This window comes from Manis javanica, chromosome 15 (genome assembly GCF_040802235.1).
Source record: "Manis javanica isolate MJ-LG chromosome 15, MJ_LKY, whole genome shotgun sequence".
In the NCBI taxonomy this organism is placed as follows: domain Eukaryota; kingdom Metazoa; phylum Chordata; class Mammalia; order Pholidota; family Manidae; genus Manis; species Manis javanica.
This window is the reverse complement of record NC_133170.1, coordinates 85,538,408-85,552,460: the sequence shown is the minus strand read 5'-3', so window position 1 is coordinate 85,552,460 and position 14,053 is coordinate 85,538,408.

Below are 14,053 nucleotides of genomic sequence, written 5' to 3'. Positions count from 1 at the left end.
GGAACGCGGCGCCGGCCAATCAGCGCGCCGCGTCTCCTGCGCCCCTCCCTCGGGCCCCGCCCCTCCTCGCGCGCCCCCGCCCCGCGCGCCTCCGCCCGGAAAGCTAGGCTGGCTCGCGCCCCGCGGGGCTGAAAGGGCGCACGTGCCACGGGGCGCGCCGCGCTCCCATTGGTCGGCCCGGGAGCGCGGCCTGGGAGCCAGCTTATGAGAGCCGAGGGGGGCGGGGCAGGGCGCACGGGGCGGGGCGGGGAGTGGGCGGGCCCGACGAGGAGCGCAGGCGCGGGTTGGCCAGAGAGTCGAGGAAGCCCACAGGTCGGCCGCCCCTCCAGTACGCGTGAGTTGGCTGAGGACACGCCGGGCCCACAGCTTCTTTGGCCGAAGCGAGCTGTGTGGGTGGCTGACGCGGGGCCAGGACTTCCTGGCCGGACCTCTCCGCGACCCGGTCCGCAGAGTACGGGGCTGTCTGCGCCCGCCGTTCCGACCACCCTAACTCTCCAGTCCGCTCTACCTGGGAACCCTGGTTCTGCCCCGAAACCCCCAAACCGGACCCGGCAAGAAGCCCCATCCTCGGGCCGCGCTCCCGGACCCCAGGCAGCTCGCCCCTCTCTGCGTCCACACTTGGCCCTGAACACTTCTCATGTCGTTTTGTTGGCCACACAGCCTTTCTTTGTAGATTTTTTAATTACACAATTTTTCAAAGCACACTGCACATTTCTCTGCCCGTTAGCATCCTCTACATTTGCTCCCCGCAATGCATGTATCCGTGGAGAGCTCTGCGTGTCTGTGGGTGTGCCCCGATCTGTCAGAACTCGGTCATCCTGCTAGGCTCCGGTCCCCTCCGACCCCCTGCTTCCAGAGACCCAGCTGAGACGCGGGAACTCGGGACCGTCTGAAGAGTTTTATGGATGAATGTCAGCATCTTAGTATCTTTTCATTAACTGTTAGGTCTTTCAGGTTTCCTTCCATTCCCAACTGGTTTGCTTTATCTTGTGAATTTTCAAGATTCCTGTGATTGTGTTAAGCATAAGCTGTCGTTTTTGCTATTATCTTATTTTTTTTGATAATAATATCTATTATTTTGAAAATATCTTCTCAGCCGGTCCTTAGGGGAAAAAAAACCCTCTAACTTGGTATGAGCCAGAGTTTATGTGATTTTGTATCTTGCTGTTTGAAAGGGCCTTTTTCTGTTACTGCAGTTTTTTATAAATATTTTCCGTAGCTGCACAGTATTAACCTTAACATCCCTAATATCTAACTATGTGTGGTGGTTGGCCACTTTATTTCCACAGGCCCTTTTATTCTTTGAAAACTCTAGCACCAGATCCACTATTGTTTTTTACGTTAGGTTCCTAATTTCATTCTTGGAGACCCAGCTTTCTCTTAAAATCTGAATATAGCAGGTCTGTGCTCCAGAGGTGCTGCCAGTACCCTGGCCTGTCAGCTCACTGGCCCCTCTCCTGGAAGGAGCTTGTCCTGTGCAAGACCCCAGATACAGACCCCCTTGCTAGCCACTTACCAGAGCCTTTCAGATGTTTTAACTATGACCACATTTTATGGGTACAAAGTTTCAGCTTGGGCTGATGAGAAATTTTGGGAATAGATAGTGGGGATGGTTGCACAACAATGTGAATACTTAATGCCAATGAATTATACAAACTCGTTAAAGTGGCAAATTATATATACACACACACACAATTTATTTATCTCCACAATAAAAAATAGCAGAATACATTTTACATTATGATCAGGTACACATATATGAGAGAGGAGTTTTATGATTCAGTACATACTCTAGTGTACGGCCCTAACATTTTCTGTTGTTCTGTTTTTATTAATGACATCCTGCATACGACTCTCCACATGATCTCACAAGGCGACCACCCACCGGCTGGTCACCAGCCTCCAAGGTCTCTGTTCCAGGCAGCCTTCTCGGCACTAGGAGCTGCAATTCCCCACTGCCTCCTTATCTGGTGGCTGCCCTCCTCCCTCCGCCCCTTCCTCACACCACCTACTTGCCCAGCAGACCCTGTCCTGGGTAAACGCGACTCTCTGTGTGGCTGGAGAAGCACTTGACCTGGGGACACTGGTCCCTGGGGCAGTACAATCCTCCCGACAACCCTACACCTGCCCCGCCTCCCATGTCCATTCAGGCTGCCACCTTCCAGCGAGGTGGTTCCCATGCCTGCCCAGCTCCACCCTGCTTAACTGAAAACATTGATGTTGAGGGGTAGGGGGTGTCCCTGCTCCACCCACCATGCTGTCCCATGAATCCCTTTGCTGTGTCCTCTGAGGCCCCAGTGTCCCCTGTCCATGCTGTCCATCCCGTGCATGCTGGAGGGTCACTCCAGCCATGGCACCTCTTTCTCCTGCCTCCCTGGGCCCCTTTTACTGTCAGCAAGTGAGACACGCTGTCATCTCTGTATTATGCTTCATAGCACCTGCTTCCCAGCAATTCTTGAAAGCAAGACTGCTCAGGAGCAGCTATTATTACCACACGTCCTGCCTGGGCTCAGCTGCATCTTACTGGATGGTCCAAATGCATCTTATATACCTGGTTGGTTTGTTTGTTTCTTTTTTTTTTTTACTTACTTAATTTTTTTATTTTTTATTAAGGTATGATTGATATACACTCTTATGAAGGTTTCACATGAAAAAACAATGTGGTTACTACATTTACCCATATTATCGAGTCCCCACCCATACCCCAATGCAGTCACTGTCCATCAGTATAGTAAGATGCCACAGATGTGCCTTCTCTGTGCTACACTGTTCTCCCCGTGACCCTCCACACCATGTGTACTAAACATAATACCCCTCAGTCCCCTTCTCTCCCCTCCCCACCCATCCTCCCACACCCCTCCCCTTTGGTAACCACTAGTTCATTCTTGGAGTTTCTGAGTCTGCTGCCATTTTGTTCCTTCAATTTCGCTTCATTGTTATATTCCAAAAATGAGGGAAATCATTTGGCATTTGTCTTTCTCCACCTGGCTTATTTCACTGAGCATAATGTCTTCCAGCTCCATCCATGTTGTCGCAATGGTACAATTTGTATGGCTGAATAATATTCCATTGTGTATAATTACCACATCTTCTTTACCCATTCATCTACTGATGGACACTTAGGTTGCTTCCATATCTTGGCTATTGTAAAAAGTGCTGCAATAAACAAAGGGGTGCATATGTCTTTTTGAATCTGAGAAGTTGAATTCTTTGGGTAAATTCCAAGGAGTGGAATTCCCGGGTCAAATGGTATTTCTATTTTTAGTTTTTTGAGGAAGCTCCACATTGCTTTCCACAATGGTTGAACTAGCTTACATTCCCACCAGCAGTGTAGGAGGGTTCCCCTTTCTCTGCATCCTCACCAGCATATGTTGTTATTAGTCTTTTCGATGCTGGCCATTCTTACTGGTGTGAGGTGATACCTCATTGTGGTTTTAATTTGCATTTCCCTGATGATTAGTGATGAGGAGCATCTTTTCATGTGTCTGTTGGACATCTGGATTTCTTCTTTGGAGAACTGTCTCTTTGTATCCTCTGCCCATTTGTTAATCAGGTTACTTTTGGGTGTTGAGGTGTGTAAATTCTTTATATATTTTGGATGTTAATCCCTTGTTGGATATGTCATTTATTAATAAATTCTCCCATACTGTAGGATGCCTTTTTGTTTTGTTGATGACATGCTTTGCTGTACAAAAAATTTTTAGTTTGGTGTAGTCCCATGAGTTCATTTTTGCTTTTGTTTCCCTTTCTTGAGGAGATGCGTTCAGGAAGAAGTTGCTCATGCTTATATTCAGGAGATGTTTGCCTATGTTGTCTTCTAAGAGTTTTATGGTTTCATGACTTACATTCAAGTCTTTGATCCATTTCAAGGTTACTTTTGTGTATGGGGATAGACAATAATCCAGTTTCATTCTCTTGCATGTAGCTGTCCAGTTTTGCCAACACCAGCTGTTGAGGAGTCTGTCATTTCCCCACTGTATGTCCATGGCTCCTTTATCCTATATTAATTGACCACATATGGTTGGGTTTATATCAGGGCTCTCTAGTCTGTTCCATTGGTCTATGGGTCTGTTCTTGTGCCAGTACCAAATTGTCTCGATTTCTGTGGCTTTGTAGTAGAGCTTGAAGTTGGAGAGCATAATTCCCCCTGCTTTATTCTTCCTTCTCAGGATTGCTTTGACTATTTGAGGTCTTTTGTGGTTCCATATGAATTTTATGATGATTTTCTCTAGTTCATTGAAGAATGCTGTTTGTATTTTGATAGGAATTGCATTGAATCTATAGATTGCCTTAGGCAGGATGGCCATTTTGACAGTATTAAGTCTTCCTATCCATGAGCATGGGATGTGTTTCTTCTTTAATTTCTTCTTTAATTTCTCTCATGAGTGTCTTGTAGTTTTCAGAGTATAGGCCTTTCACTTCCTTGATTAGGTTTATTCCTAGGTATTATATTCTTTTTGATGCAATTGTGAATGGAATTGTTTTCCTGATTTCTCTCTCTGCTAGTTCATTGTTACTGTATAGGAATGCCACAGATTTCTGTGTATTAATTTTGTATCCTGCAACTTTGCTGAGTTCAGATATTAGATCTAGTAGTTTTGCAGTATATTCTTTAGGGTTTTTTATGTACAATATGATGTCATCTGCAAACAGAGACAGTTTAACTTCTTCGTTGCCAATCTGGATGCCTTTTATTTCTTTGTGTCATCTGATTGCTGTGGCCAGGACCTCCAGTACTATGTTGAATAGAAGTGGGGATAGTGGACATCCTTGTCTTGTTCCTGATCTTAAAGGAAAAGCTTCCAGGTTCTCACTGTTAAGTATGATGTTAGGTGTGGATTTATCATATATTGCCTTGATTATGGTGAGGTACTTGCTCTCTATACCCATTTTGTTGAGAGTTTTTATCATGAATGGATGTTGAATTTTGTCAAATGCTTTTTCAGCATCTGTGGAGATGATCATGTGGTTTTTGTCCTTTTTGTTGATGTGGTGAATGATGTTGATGGATTCTTGAATGTTGTACCATCCTTGCATCCCTGGAATAAATCCTACTTGATCATGATGGATGATCTTTTTGCTGTATTTTTGAATTCAGTTTGCTAATATTTTGTCGAGCATTTTTGCATCTATGTTCATCAGGGATATTGGTCTGTAATTTTCTTTTTTTGTGGTGTCTTTGCCTGGTTTTGGTATTAGAGTGATGCTGGCCTCATAGAATGAGTTTGGAAGTATCCCCTCCTCTTCCATTTTTTGGAAAACTTTAAGGAGAATGGGTATTAGGTCTTCACTAAATGTTTGATAAAATTCAGCGGTGAAGCCATCTGGTCCAGTGATTTTGTTCTTAGGTAGATTTCTGATTACCAGTTCAATTTCGTTGCTGGTAATTGGTCTGTTCAGATTTTCTGTTTCTTCCTTGGTCAGCCTTGGAAGGTTGTATTTTTCTAGAAAGTTGTCCATTTCTTCTAGGTTATCCAGTTTGTTAGCATATAATTTTTCATAGTATTCTCTCATAATTCTTTGTATTTCTGTGGTGTCCGTAGTGATTTTTCCTTTCTTAGTTATGATTCTGTTGATGTGAATATACTCTCTTTTTTTCTTGATAAGTCTGCCTAGGGGTTTATCTATTTTGTTTATTTTCTTGAAGAACCAGCTCTTGCTTTCATTGATTCTTTCTATTGTTTTATTCTTCTCAATTTTATTTATTTCTGTTCTAATCTTTATTATGTCCCTCCTTCTACTGACTTTGGGCCTCATTTGTTGTTTTTTTTTCTAGTTTCATTAATTGTGAGTTTAGACTGCTTGTATGGGATTGTTCTTCTTTCCTGAGGTAGGCCTGTATTGCAATATACTTTCCTCTTAGTACAGCCTTGGCTGCATCCCACAGATTTTGTGGTGTTGCATTATTGTTGTCATTTCTCTCCATATATTGCTTCATCTCTGTTTTTATTTGGTCATTGATCCATTGATTATTTAGGAGCATGTTGTGAAGCCTTCATGTGTTTGTGGGATTTTTCATTTTCTTTGCATAATTTACTTCTAGTTTCATACTTTTGTGATCTTAGAAACTGGTTGGTAAAATTTCAATCTTTTTGAATTTACTGAGGCTCTTTTTGTGGCCTAGTATATGATCTATTCTTGAAAATGTCCCATGTGCTCTTGAGAAGAATGTGTATCTTGCTGCTTTTGGGTGTGGACTTCTGTAGATGTCTGTTAGGTCCATCTGTTCTAATGTGTTGTTCAGTGCCTCTGTCTCCTTATGTATCTTCTGTCTGGTTTATCTGTCCTTCAGAGTGAGTGGAGTGTTGAAGTCTCCTAGAATGAATGCATTGCATTCTATTTCCCCTTTTAATTCTGTTAGTATTTGTTTCACATATGTAGGTGCTCCTGTGTTGGGAGTATAGATATTTATAATGGTTATATCCTCTTGTTGGATTGACCTCTTTATCATTATGTAATTTCCTTCTTTGTCTCTTGTGACTTTCTTTGTTTTAAAGACTATTTTGTCTGATACAAGTACTGCAACTCCTGCTTTTTTCTCCATATTAGTTGCATGAAATATCTTATTCCATCCCTTCACTTTTAGTCTGTGTATGTCTTTGGGTTTAAAGTGAGTCTCTTGTAAGCAGCATATAGATGGGTCTTGTTTTTTTATCCATTCAGTGACTCTGTGTCTTTTGATTGGTGCATTCAGTCCATTTACGTTTAGGGTGATTATCGTTAGGTATGTACTTATTGCCATTGCAGGCTTTAGATCCGTGGTTACCAAAGGTTCAAGGTTAACTTCCTTACTACCTAAGAGTCTATCTTAACTCACTTAATATGCTGTTACAAACTCAATCTAAAGGTTCTTTTCTTTTTCTCCTTTTCCTTCTACCTCCATTCTTTATATATTAGGTATCATATTCTGTACTCTTTGTTGATCCCTTGATTGATTTTGCAGATAGTTAATTTAATTTTGCATTTGCTTAGTAATTAGCTGTTCTACTTTCTTTACTGTGGTTTTATTACCTCTGGTGACAGCTATTCAACCTTAGGAACACTTCCATCTATAACAGTCCCTCCAAAATAGACTGTAGAGATGGTTTGTGGGAGGTAAATTCTCTCAGCCTTTGCTTATCTGGAAATTGTTTAATCCTTCCTTCAAATTTAAATGATAATCTTGCCAGATAAAGTAATTTTGGTTCCCAGGCCCTTCTGTTTCATTGCATTAAATACATCATGCCACTCCCTTCTGGCCTGTGAGGTTTCTGCTGAGAAGTCTGATGATAGCCTGATGGGCTTTCCTTTGTATGTGATCTTATTTCTCTCTCTGGCTGCTTTTAACAGTCTGTCCTTATCCTTGATCTTTGCCATTTTAATTACTATGTGTCTTGGTGTTGTCTTCCTTGGGTCCCTTGTGTTGGGAGATCTGTGGATCTCCATGGCCTGAGAGACTATCTCCTTCCCCAGATTGGAGAAGTTTTCAGCAATCACCTCTTCAAAGACACTTTCTATCCCTCTCTCTCTCTCTCTTCTTCTGGTACCCCTATAATGCGAATATTGTTCCGTTTGGATTGATCACACAGTTCTCTCAGTATTCATTCATTCTTAGAGATCCTTTCTTCTCTCTGTGCGTCAGCTTCTTTGTATTCCTCTTCTCTAGTTTCTAGTTAATTTATCGTCTCCTCCACCGTATCCAACCTGCTTTTAATACCCTCCATCACGCTCTTCAACGATTGGATCTCTGACTGGAATTCATTCCTGAGTTCTTGGATATCTTTCCGTACCTCTATTAGCATGTTGATGATTTTTATTTTGAACTCCCTTTCACGAAGAGTCATAAGGTCCATGTCATTTAAATCTTTCTCTGGAGTTATATTAATTTTACTCTGGACCAGGTTCCTTTGGCGTTTCATGTTTGTATATGGCGCCCTCTAGTGTCCAGAATCTGTAGTCGCTGGAGCTGCTCTGTCCCTGAAGCAATGTCGGGGGTCGCAGGGGAGCGGTACTGGTGCATGGGGGGAGGAAAGACCTGTTCCCTGCCTCCTGGCTGCTGTGCCTGTCTCCACTGCCTGAGCCAGTGGGCCGGGCACACAGGTATAAATTTTTGTCCCAGAGCAGCTGAATATGGATCCCTGCTTTCCACAAGCGGCTGGAATCTCAGTCTGTCCAGGAATTCTGCCTGTATTAGTTTTCCAACCCCGTAATCACACAAGTATCATGAAAGCACCATGAAATGTAGGTTTGTGCTCCCAGCGCAGATCTCCGGAGCTAGGTATTCAGCAGTCCCAGGCCTTCCACTCCCTCCCTGCTCCGTTTCCCTTCCTCCCGCTGGTGAGCTGGGGTTGGGGAGGGGCTCGGGTCCTGCGGAGCCACAGCTCTGGTACGTTACCCTGTTCCGTGAGGTCTGCTCTTCTCTCCAGCTGTGTACAGCCTGGCACAGTCCTCTTTCCTGTTGCTCTCTCAGGATTAGTTGCACCAACTATATTTTCGAATTGTATGTGGTTTTAGGAGGAAGCCTGTCTCACCTCTCATGCTGCCATCTTTAATCCATTTTTACCTGGTTGCTTTCTTTAAAGCTTTCTTCTCTTTGGTTCTCGGGCTTCCCCTTCCTCAGTGGCCACCCCATCACCAGCCCTTCCCATACCTCTTAGGGTGAGGACCCTAAGGGCTCAGACCTTGGGCTTCTTCTCTCCCCTGCACCCTTGTGACGGGTGGTTTGCCCCAGGCCCATGACTTTGGGTACCATCTGAACAAAGCCATTACTTCCCGCCGGGTGTCTCAGCACAGACCGCCTGACCTCCAGGCCCACACACCCAGCGCCCACTGCGACTCCCTTCGGATGGCTACAAGGCACTCCAAACCCGATGTGCCCCGAATCAGGCTGCAGTGTTTGCAACCCCATTAAAAGGTGCTGTGGTCCCTTCAGTGCAGGCCGAAGCCCCAGAGACCCACGCCCCTCCTCTCTCCCCATCGTGGGCTGAGCCACCCGCAGGTCCTATCAGCACCCAGTCCTGCCACAGGGACCCTCCATCACCTCAGCCACCCTCAGCTCCTGCCCAATTGTAGTCACAGCTGAAGTGGTCTCTGACTGGCAACCTGCACCTCCTTACCTCTCTTCTTCACAGATTGATTTTTTTAGAACAGAAGCCATTCTTGTCACTCCTCAGAAGCCTCCAAGAGCTTTCTGTTTTACTCCCACTAAGAGCCAGAGTCTCTCCAACCCCCCACGGGACTGGCCTCCTCCCTGTCCCTCCTTATTTCCTATTTCTGTCCCTGCAAGTGTTTAGCCAATTATGATGTTTGCGGGTCCACACAGCTCACCCTCACTTTTGACACCAACTGCAGGTTTAAGGGTCTCCCAAACAACCTTTATTTTCAACAGTTTCCTAAAAAGACCCACAGAAAGGTGTTTGTACTCACACACAGCTATAGTTTACAACAGAGAGGATACAGACTAAAATCAGGCATGCGAAATGTGCACTTGTGCCAAGGGCTGCCAGCCCGGGAGGCTCAGGAGAGCCTGGGTGCTCCGAGCTGCGACCGGGGCCCGTGACAGGCGTGACTGACAGGGGGAGTGCCCTGTGTTGCTCTCAGACTCCAGCCCCTAGGTGGCATGACCCCCACGGCCAACCCTGAATCACAATTCTGTTCTTTCTAGTGTGGTCAGTCCCCCCTGAACACCATCGGTGCAGTGTCCCCACTTCCAATCACATGGCCAGGCCACCCGAGGACACAGACCCCGACACAGACGCTCCTGTCAGGGCTTAAAGGTCGCCTCCCAGAAGCAGAAGGCAGAGGCCAGCCTGCGGGGCGAGGTTGACGTCCTTCTGGCACAGCGCCCCTGCCCGCTGCCCCCCAGGCATCCCGCGTGCTTGGTGCCGCCTCCCTGAAAGGCCCCTCTTCTCTCAGGATTCTCCCGGAGGTGTCCTCGTCTCCGCCAGACTGAGCCCAGCGGCCCCGCCCGTTGTTCGCTCTCTGGGTCCGCCCGCTTCCCCCTCCCTCCTCGTCCTGTCCCCGCCTCCAGGCTGCACGTTGTTCTGTGGGTCCTCCCGCCACCAGGAGCGGCTCCCGGGGGCAGGGACCTGGCTCGCTCTCCCCGCACGGCTGCTGAGCGGGCGGCCCCTGCAGGACGCCGGAGAGCCAGCACCGAGCTGACGCCCGGGCAGGGTCCCCCGACGCCCGGTGCACGGGACTCGGCACGAGGAGCAGAAATGACGGCAGCTGTCGGCGAGAGCCGCGCTCGCCGCCAGCAGGGCCCGTTACTGCTGGAATGGCCTCCCGAGCAGCAGGGGTGAAGGGACAGGGCGCGCGTCTCGGGGGTGGATCAGAACACGGACTCTACTCGGCCCTGTGCATGTTCACGTGGCCTGTGCTGGCCGCCGCGTGCTGGGGCCGGGCCTGCAGGGCGCCCGCTCACACACACACACACACACACGCCCAGGCCCAGGCCAGCGCAGCCTCCCCAGCGGACCCAGTCCCGCTGACGTCGCCGGCGGGGTCGTGTCTCCCCAGATGTGACTGTATCGGGAGACGGGCTCTTTGAAGAGGAGAGGTTAAAATGAGGCCGAAGCGCCCTGATCTGGTCCGACTGGGTCCTGATGAGATATTAGGACACGGACGTACGGGACACGTGCCCTCCGGGCTCCGGACCGGCAGAGGCCAGGTGAGGGGCTGAAGGCTCTCTGTTGCCCCAGGGTCTACCATTCCATGATTTGCTGATTTGTGCCTTTAGGATATTCATGCCCATTAGGAAGTGTGCCCGTCGCTGTTGGCATAGCAACCACAAGCCAAAAAATTCTCAGCTTCAGGACTGAGGAGAAAAAGATGCAAAAGCAGAGATGAAATTAAGCTACTGATGGAAGTGGTTGCCATGGCACCAGGCTGTCCCTGGGGCCTGCCAGCTGCCGCTGGGATTTCTCCATCCTTCCTGTAAATGAAGGCGCTCACGAGAAGGTGAAGGCCAGCCTTGCACGTGAGGGAAAACAATGACACGCTTTAATTAGAAATAGTAATTAGTGATGTGAGTTTGTATTTTAAAAGTAACCATACATCCAACAGACAGGGTTTCTCAAAATTCGAGCAAACCACCTGGCAATTTGTTAAAACGTGTTTGCTGAAATGAAGCATGTCTGGTAGGGGGGGCCTGAGATTCGGCATTTTAACTTTTTACTGTGGTAAGATATACATATAAAACTACCATCTTAAACCAGAGAGTGCGTTTTTAACAGGCTCCGGGGAATGGCGATGTGGGGGATCTGCCGCCCACATTTTGAGCATCAGGCTTTATCAGAGCCTTTCTTTGTACCAGAGTCTGAGGTGGGCGGCAGGCATAAAACAAGCAGGCCACACAGTTTGTTTTCCAGGAATGTCCTGGCAAATGGACCAGAGCAGGGGCAACATTACTTCAGAAGAGTGGACAGAAAGCTGTCTGATTTAGAAGTGTGGCCAGGATCTGCGTGTTGGAGCGTGGAAGTGTGGACGGGGTAAGAGGAACTCTGCAAGTGCTGTACTGATTACATGTTGCTAGATGATTCCCTAACACTGGGTGTGGCGATCACTTACCTTCTCTCTGTTATTATACATAATGCTGGTAGAAACACCTTTCTCCATGTAGCTGTTCTTCCTTAAATTTCTGTCCAGGGAAAAAAAATCCCAGGAATGGAATTTGGGAGTCCAAACACATCTTCTGACTGGCTCCAGTCCCATCTGCCAGATTCCACTGTGGTTACTTACAGCATTATCAGCCATGCCAAAAGGTACATGTTTTGTTACAACTTCACATTTGGTTTTTGTAATTTCACATTTGCTAAACAAACAAAAAATAATAATAAACGAAAATAAACCAGAAAGTAGAGTATGCACAAAATGGCCCTTCATTTTATTTTAATTTGCATTTCCCTCCTTACTGTTGGGACTGGATGCTTCTCCTCATTAAGCGGGTGATATTCCTTGATGGATTATTAGTTGGGAATGATGCAAGGTGTTTGTATTTTTGCAATTCTTTTTGTTTGGGAAACAAACTTTTATTACTGGTCACTGATGGCAGATGTGCCCCCGGCTCCTGTGGGCCACCTCCAGCTGTTGTCTCTATTGGCCTGTGTTGAAATCAGATGCAGAGATATTTCTCTCTAGTCCTCCAGTTTGTCCAAGACGCTGGTCTTAAGAGTTTTCTCCAACCACACCTGGTGAGCAAATAGCCCACCGATCTATGGGCTTGTTGGAAAAGGCACTGGGTAGCAAGCATTGATGTAGGGGTGACTTCCAGTTTTAGCTTAAAGAGCTTGGAAGTCATCTCTTCTGACCTCATAGCAAGGAGAAAGCTGAATAAACTGAAAATAAATGACTTTGGACCCCAGTCAATCTAAGGGGACCCCACACTGTTGTGGGGTTTATGTTCAAGGAGTCCCGCCAGGTTCTCACACCGAAGACTGGAACAAAACCCCCTTGTGTTTGCCTTGGTGGGAGCAGGGGGTGGTGGTGGTGAGAAAGTGACTATTCAAATACACCCAGACTGTTTGTTCTCCACAGCAAAGGCCAGCCAGCATGGGAGCTGGGCCCCTCAGAGCCTCAGCCAACACAGGGAAAGGGGCAGACCTGACTTCAGTGCCCTCTAGCCTGTCTGACTTACCTAAGGTGGCAAAAAAGCCCTGAGTAGGACTTGTGAAGGTGTCAAAGGCCCATTAGAAGATGGAAATTTAATCATATGATTTTGAAATGCTTCCCCTCCCTCCATGCCTTGCTACCCACCAACAGGGCCCCTGTATACTGCAGAGGATTGCAGCAGAAAGAGTTGCAAGGCTCAGATTCCATTTAAGAAGCAGTCTTTAGGGAAACCCAATGATGACAGGGGAAACAAAAGCAAGGACACTAGAGGAAATTTCAGCTTCTGACATTATAACTTAGCAAACAGTAAACCCAGCATAACCTCTGGCCAGAAAAACCTCACACTAAAGGCCTACCTACTTCAGTTCTGTTACTGACTATATCACGTCTGGCTTTCAACCGAAAGTTACAAGCATGCTAAAAGAAAATACGCAGTTTGAGGAGACAGAGCAAGCATCAGAACCAGATTCAGATATGGAAGAGCTGCTGGAATTACTGGACTGGGAATTTGAAACAACTATGATTAATATGCTAAGGGCTCTCATGGGAAAAGTGGACAACTAGCAAGAACAGATGGGAAATGTAAGCAGAGAGGGAGAAATTCTAAAAATGAAAAGGACGCAAGAAATCCAAAACACTAACAAGGGTGAAGAACGCTTTTGAGGAGCTCCTCAGGAGCCTGCACGCGGCCAAGGAAAGAATCAGTGAGCCTGCAGGTGTTCAATAGAAACTTCCAAAACTGAAGTGCAAGAGAAAAGAAAAATGGGGGAAAAAAGTAACAGAAAATCCAAGAACTGTGGGAATATTATAAAAGGTGTAACATGCATAATGGAAATTCCAGAAGGAAAAGAAAAGAGAAATAGTTGAAGTAATAATGGCTGATCATATCCCCAAACTAGTGACAGAAGCCAAATCACAAATCCAGGATTCTTGGGTAACAAACACCAAGCAGGGTAAATACAAAATACCTCCATGTAGGTGTGTCCTATCCGAACTGGAAAACCAAAGACAAAGTCTTGGAAGAGGCCAGAGGAAAAACAAAGAGAACACCTAGCCTAGAGAGAAACATATTGAGTGTTACGTTAGACTTCTTGTTAGAAACCATGCAAGGAGAGAGAGGGCAGGGATAATCAATGTTTGTGTAGATTGGAGTTTCTGATCTATACATTTTCCTTCTCTCTGAAGAATTCCTTTTAGCATTTCTTGCAAAGCAGGTCTACTGGCAACAAATTCCCCCATTTTTGTCTAAGAAGGCATTTATTTCTCTATTTTTGAAGGATAATTTCAGTGGATATAAAATGCTAGGTTGGTGGTTTTTATTATTATTTATTTATTTATTGTATTTCAGAAATTTTATGTATATATTTTTTATTTTAAAAACAGTAACTGCTTTTTTTTTTTTTTTTTTTAATTAAGAGAAAGGAATATTATCAGAAAAGAGTACCTCCATAGCTGATCATCTGAC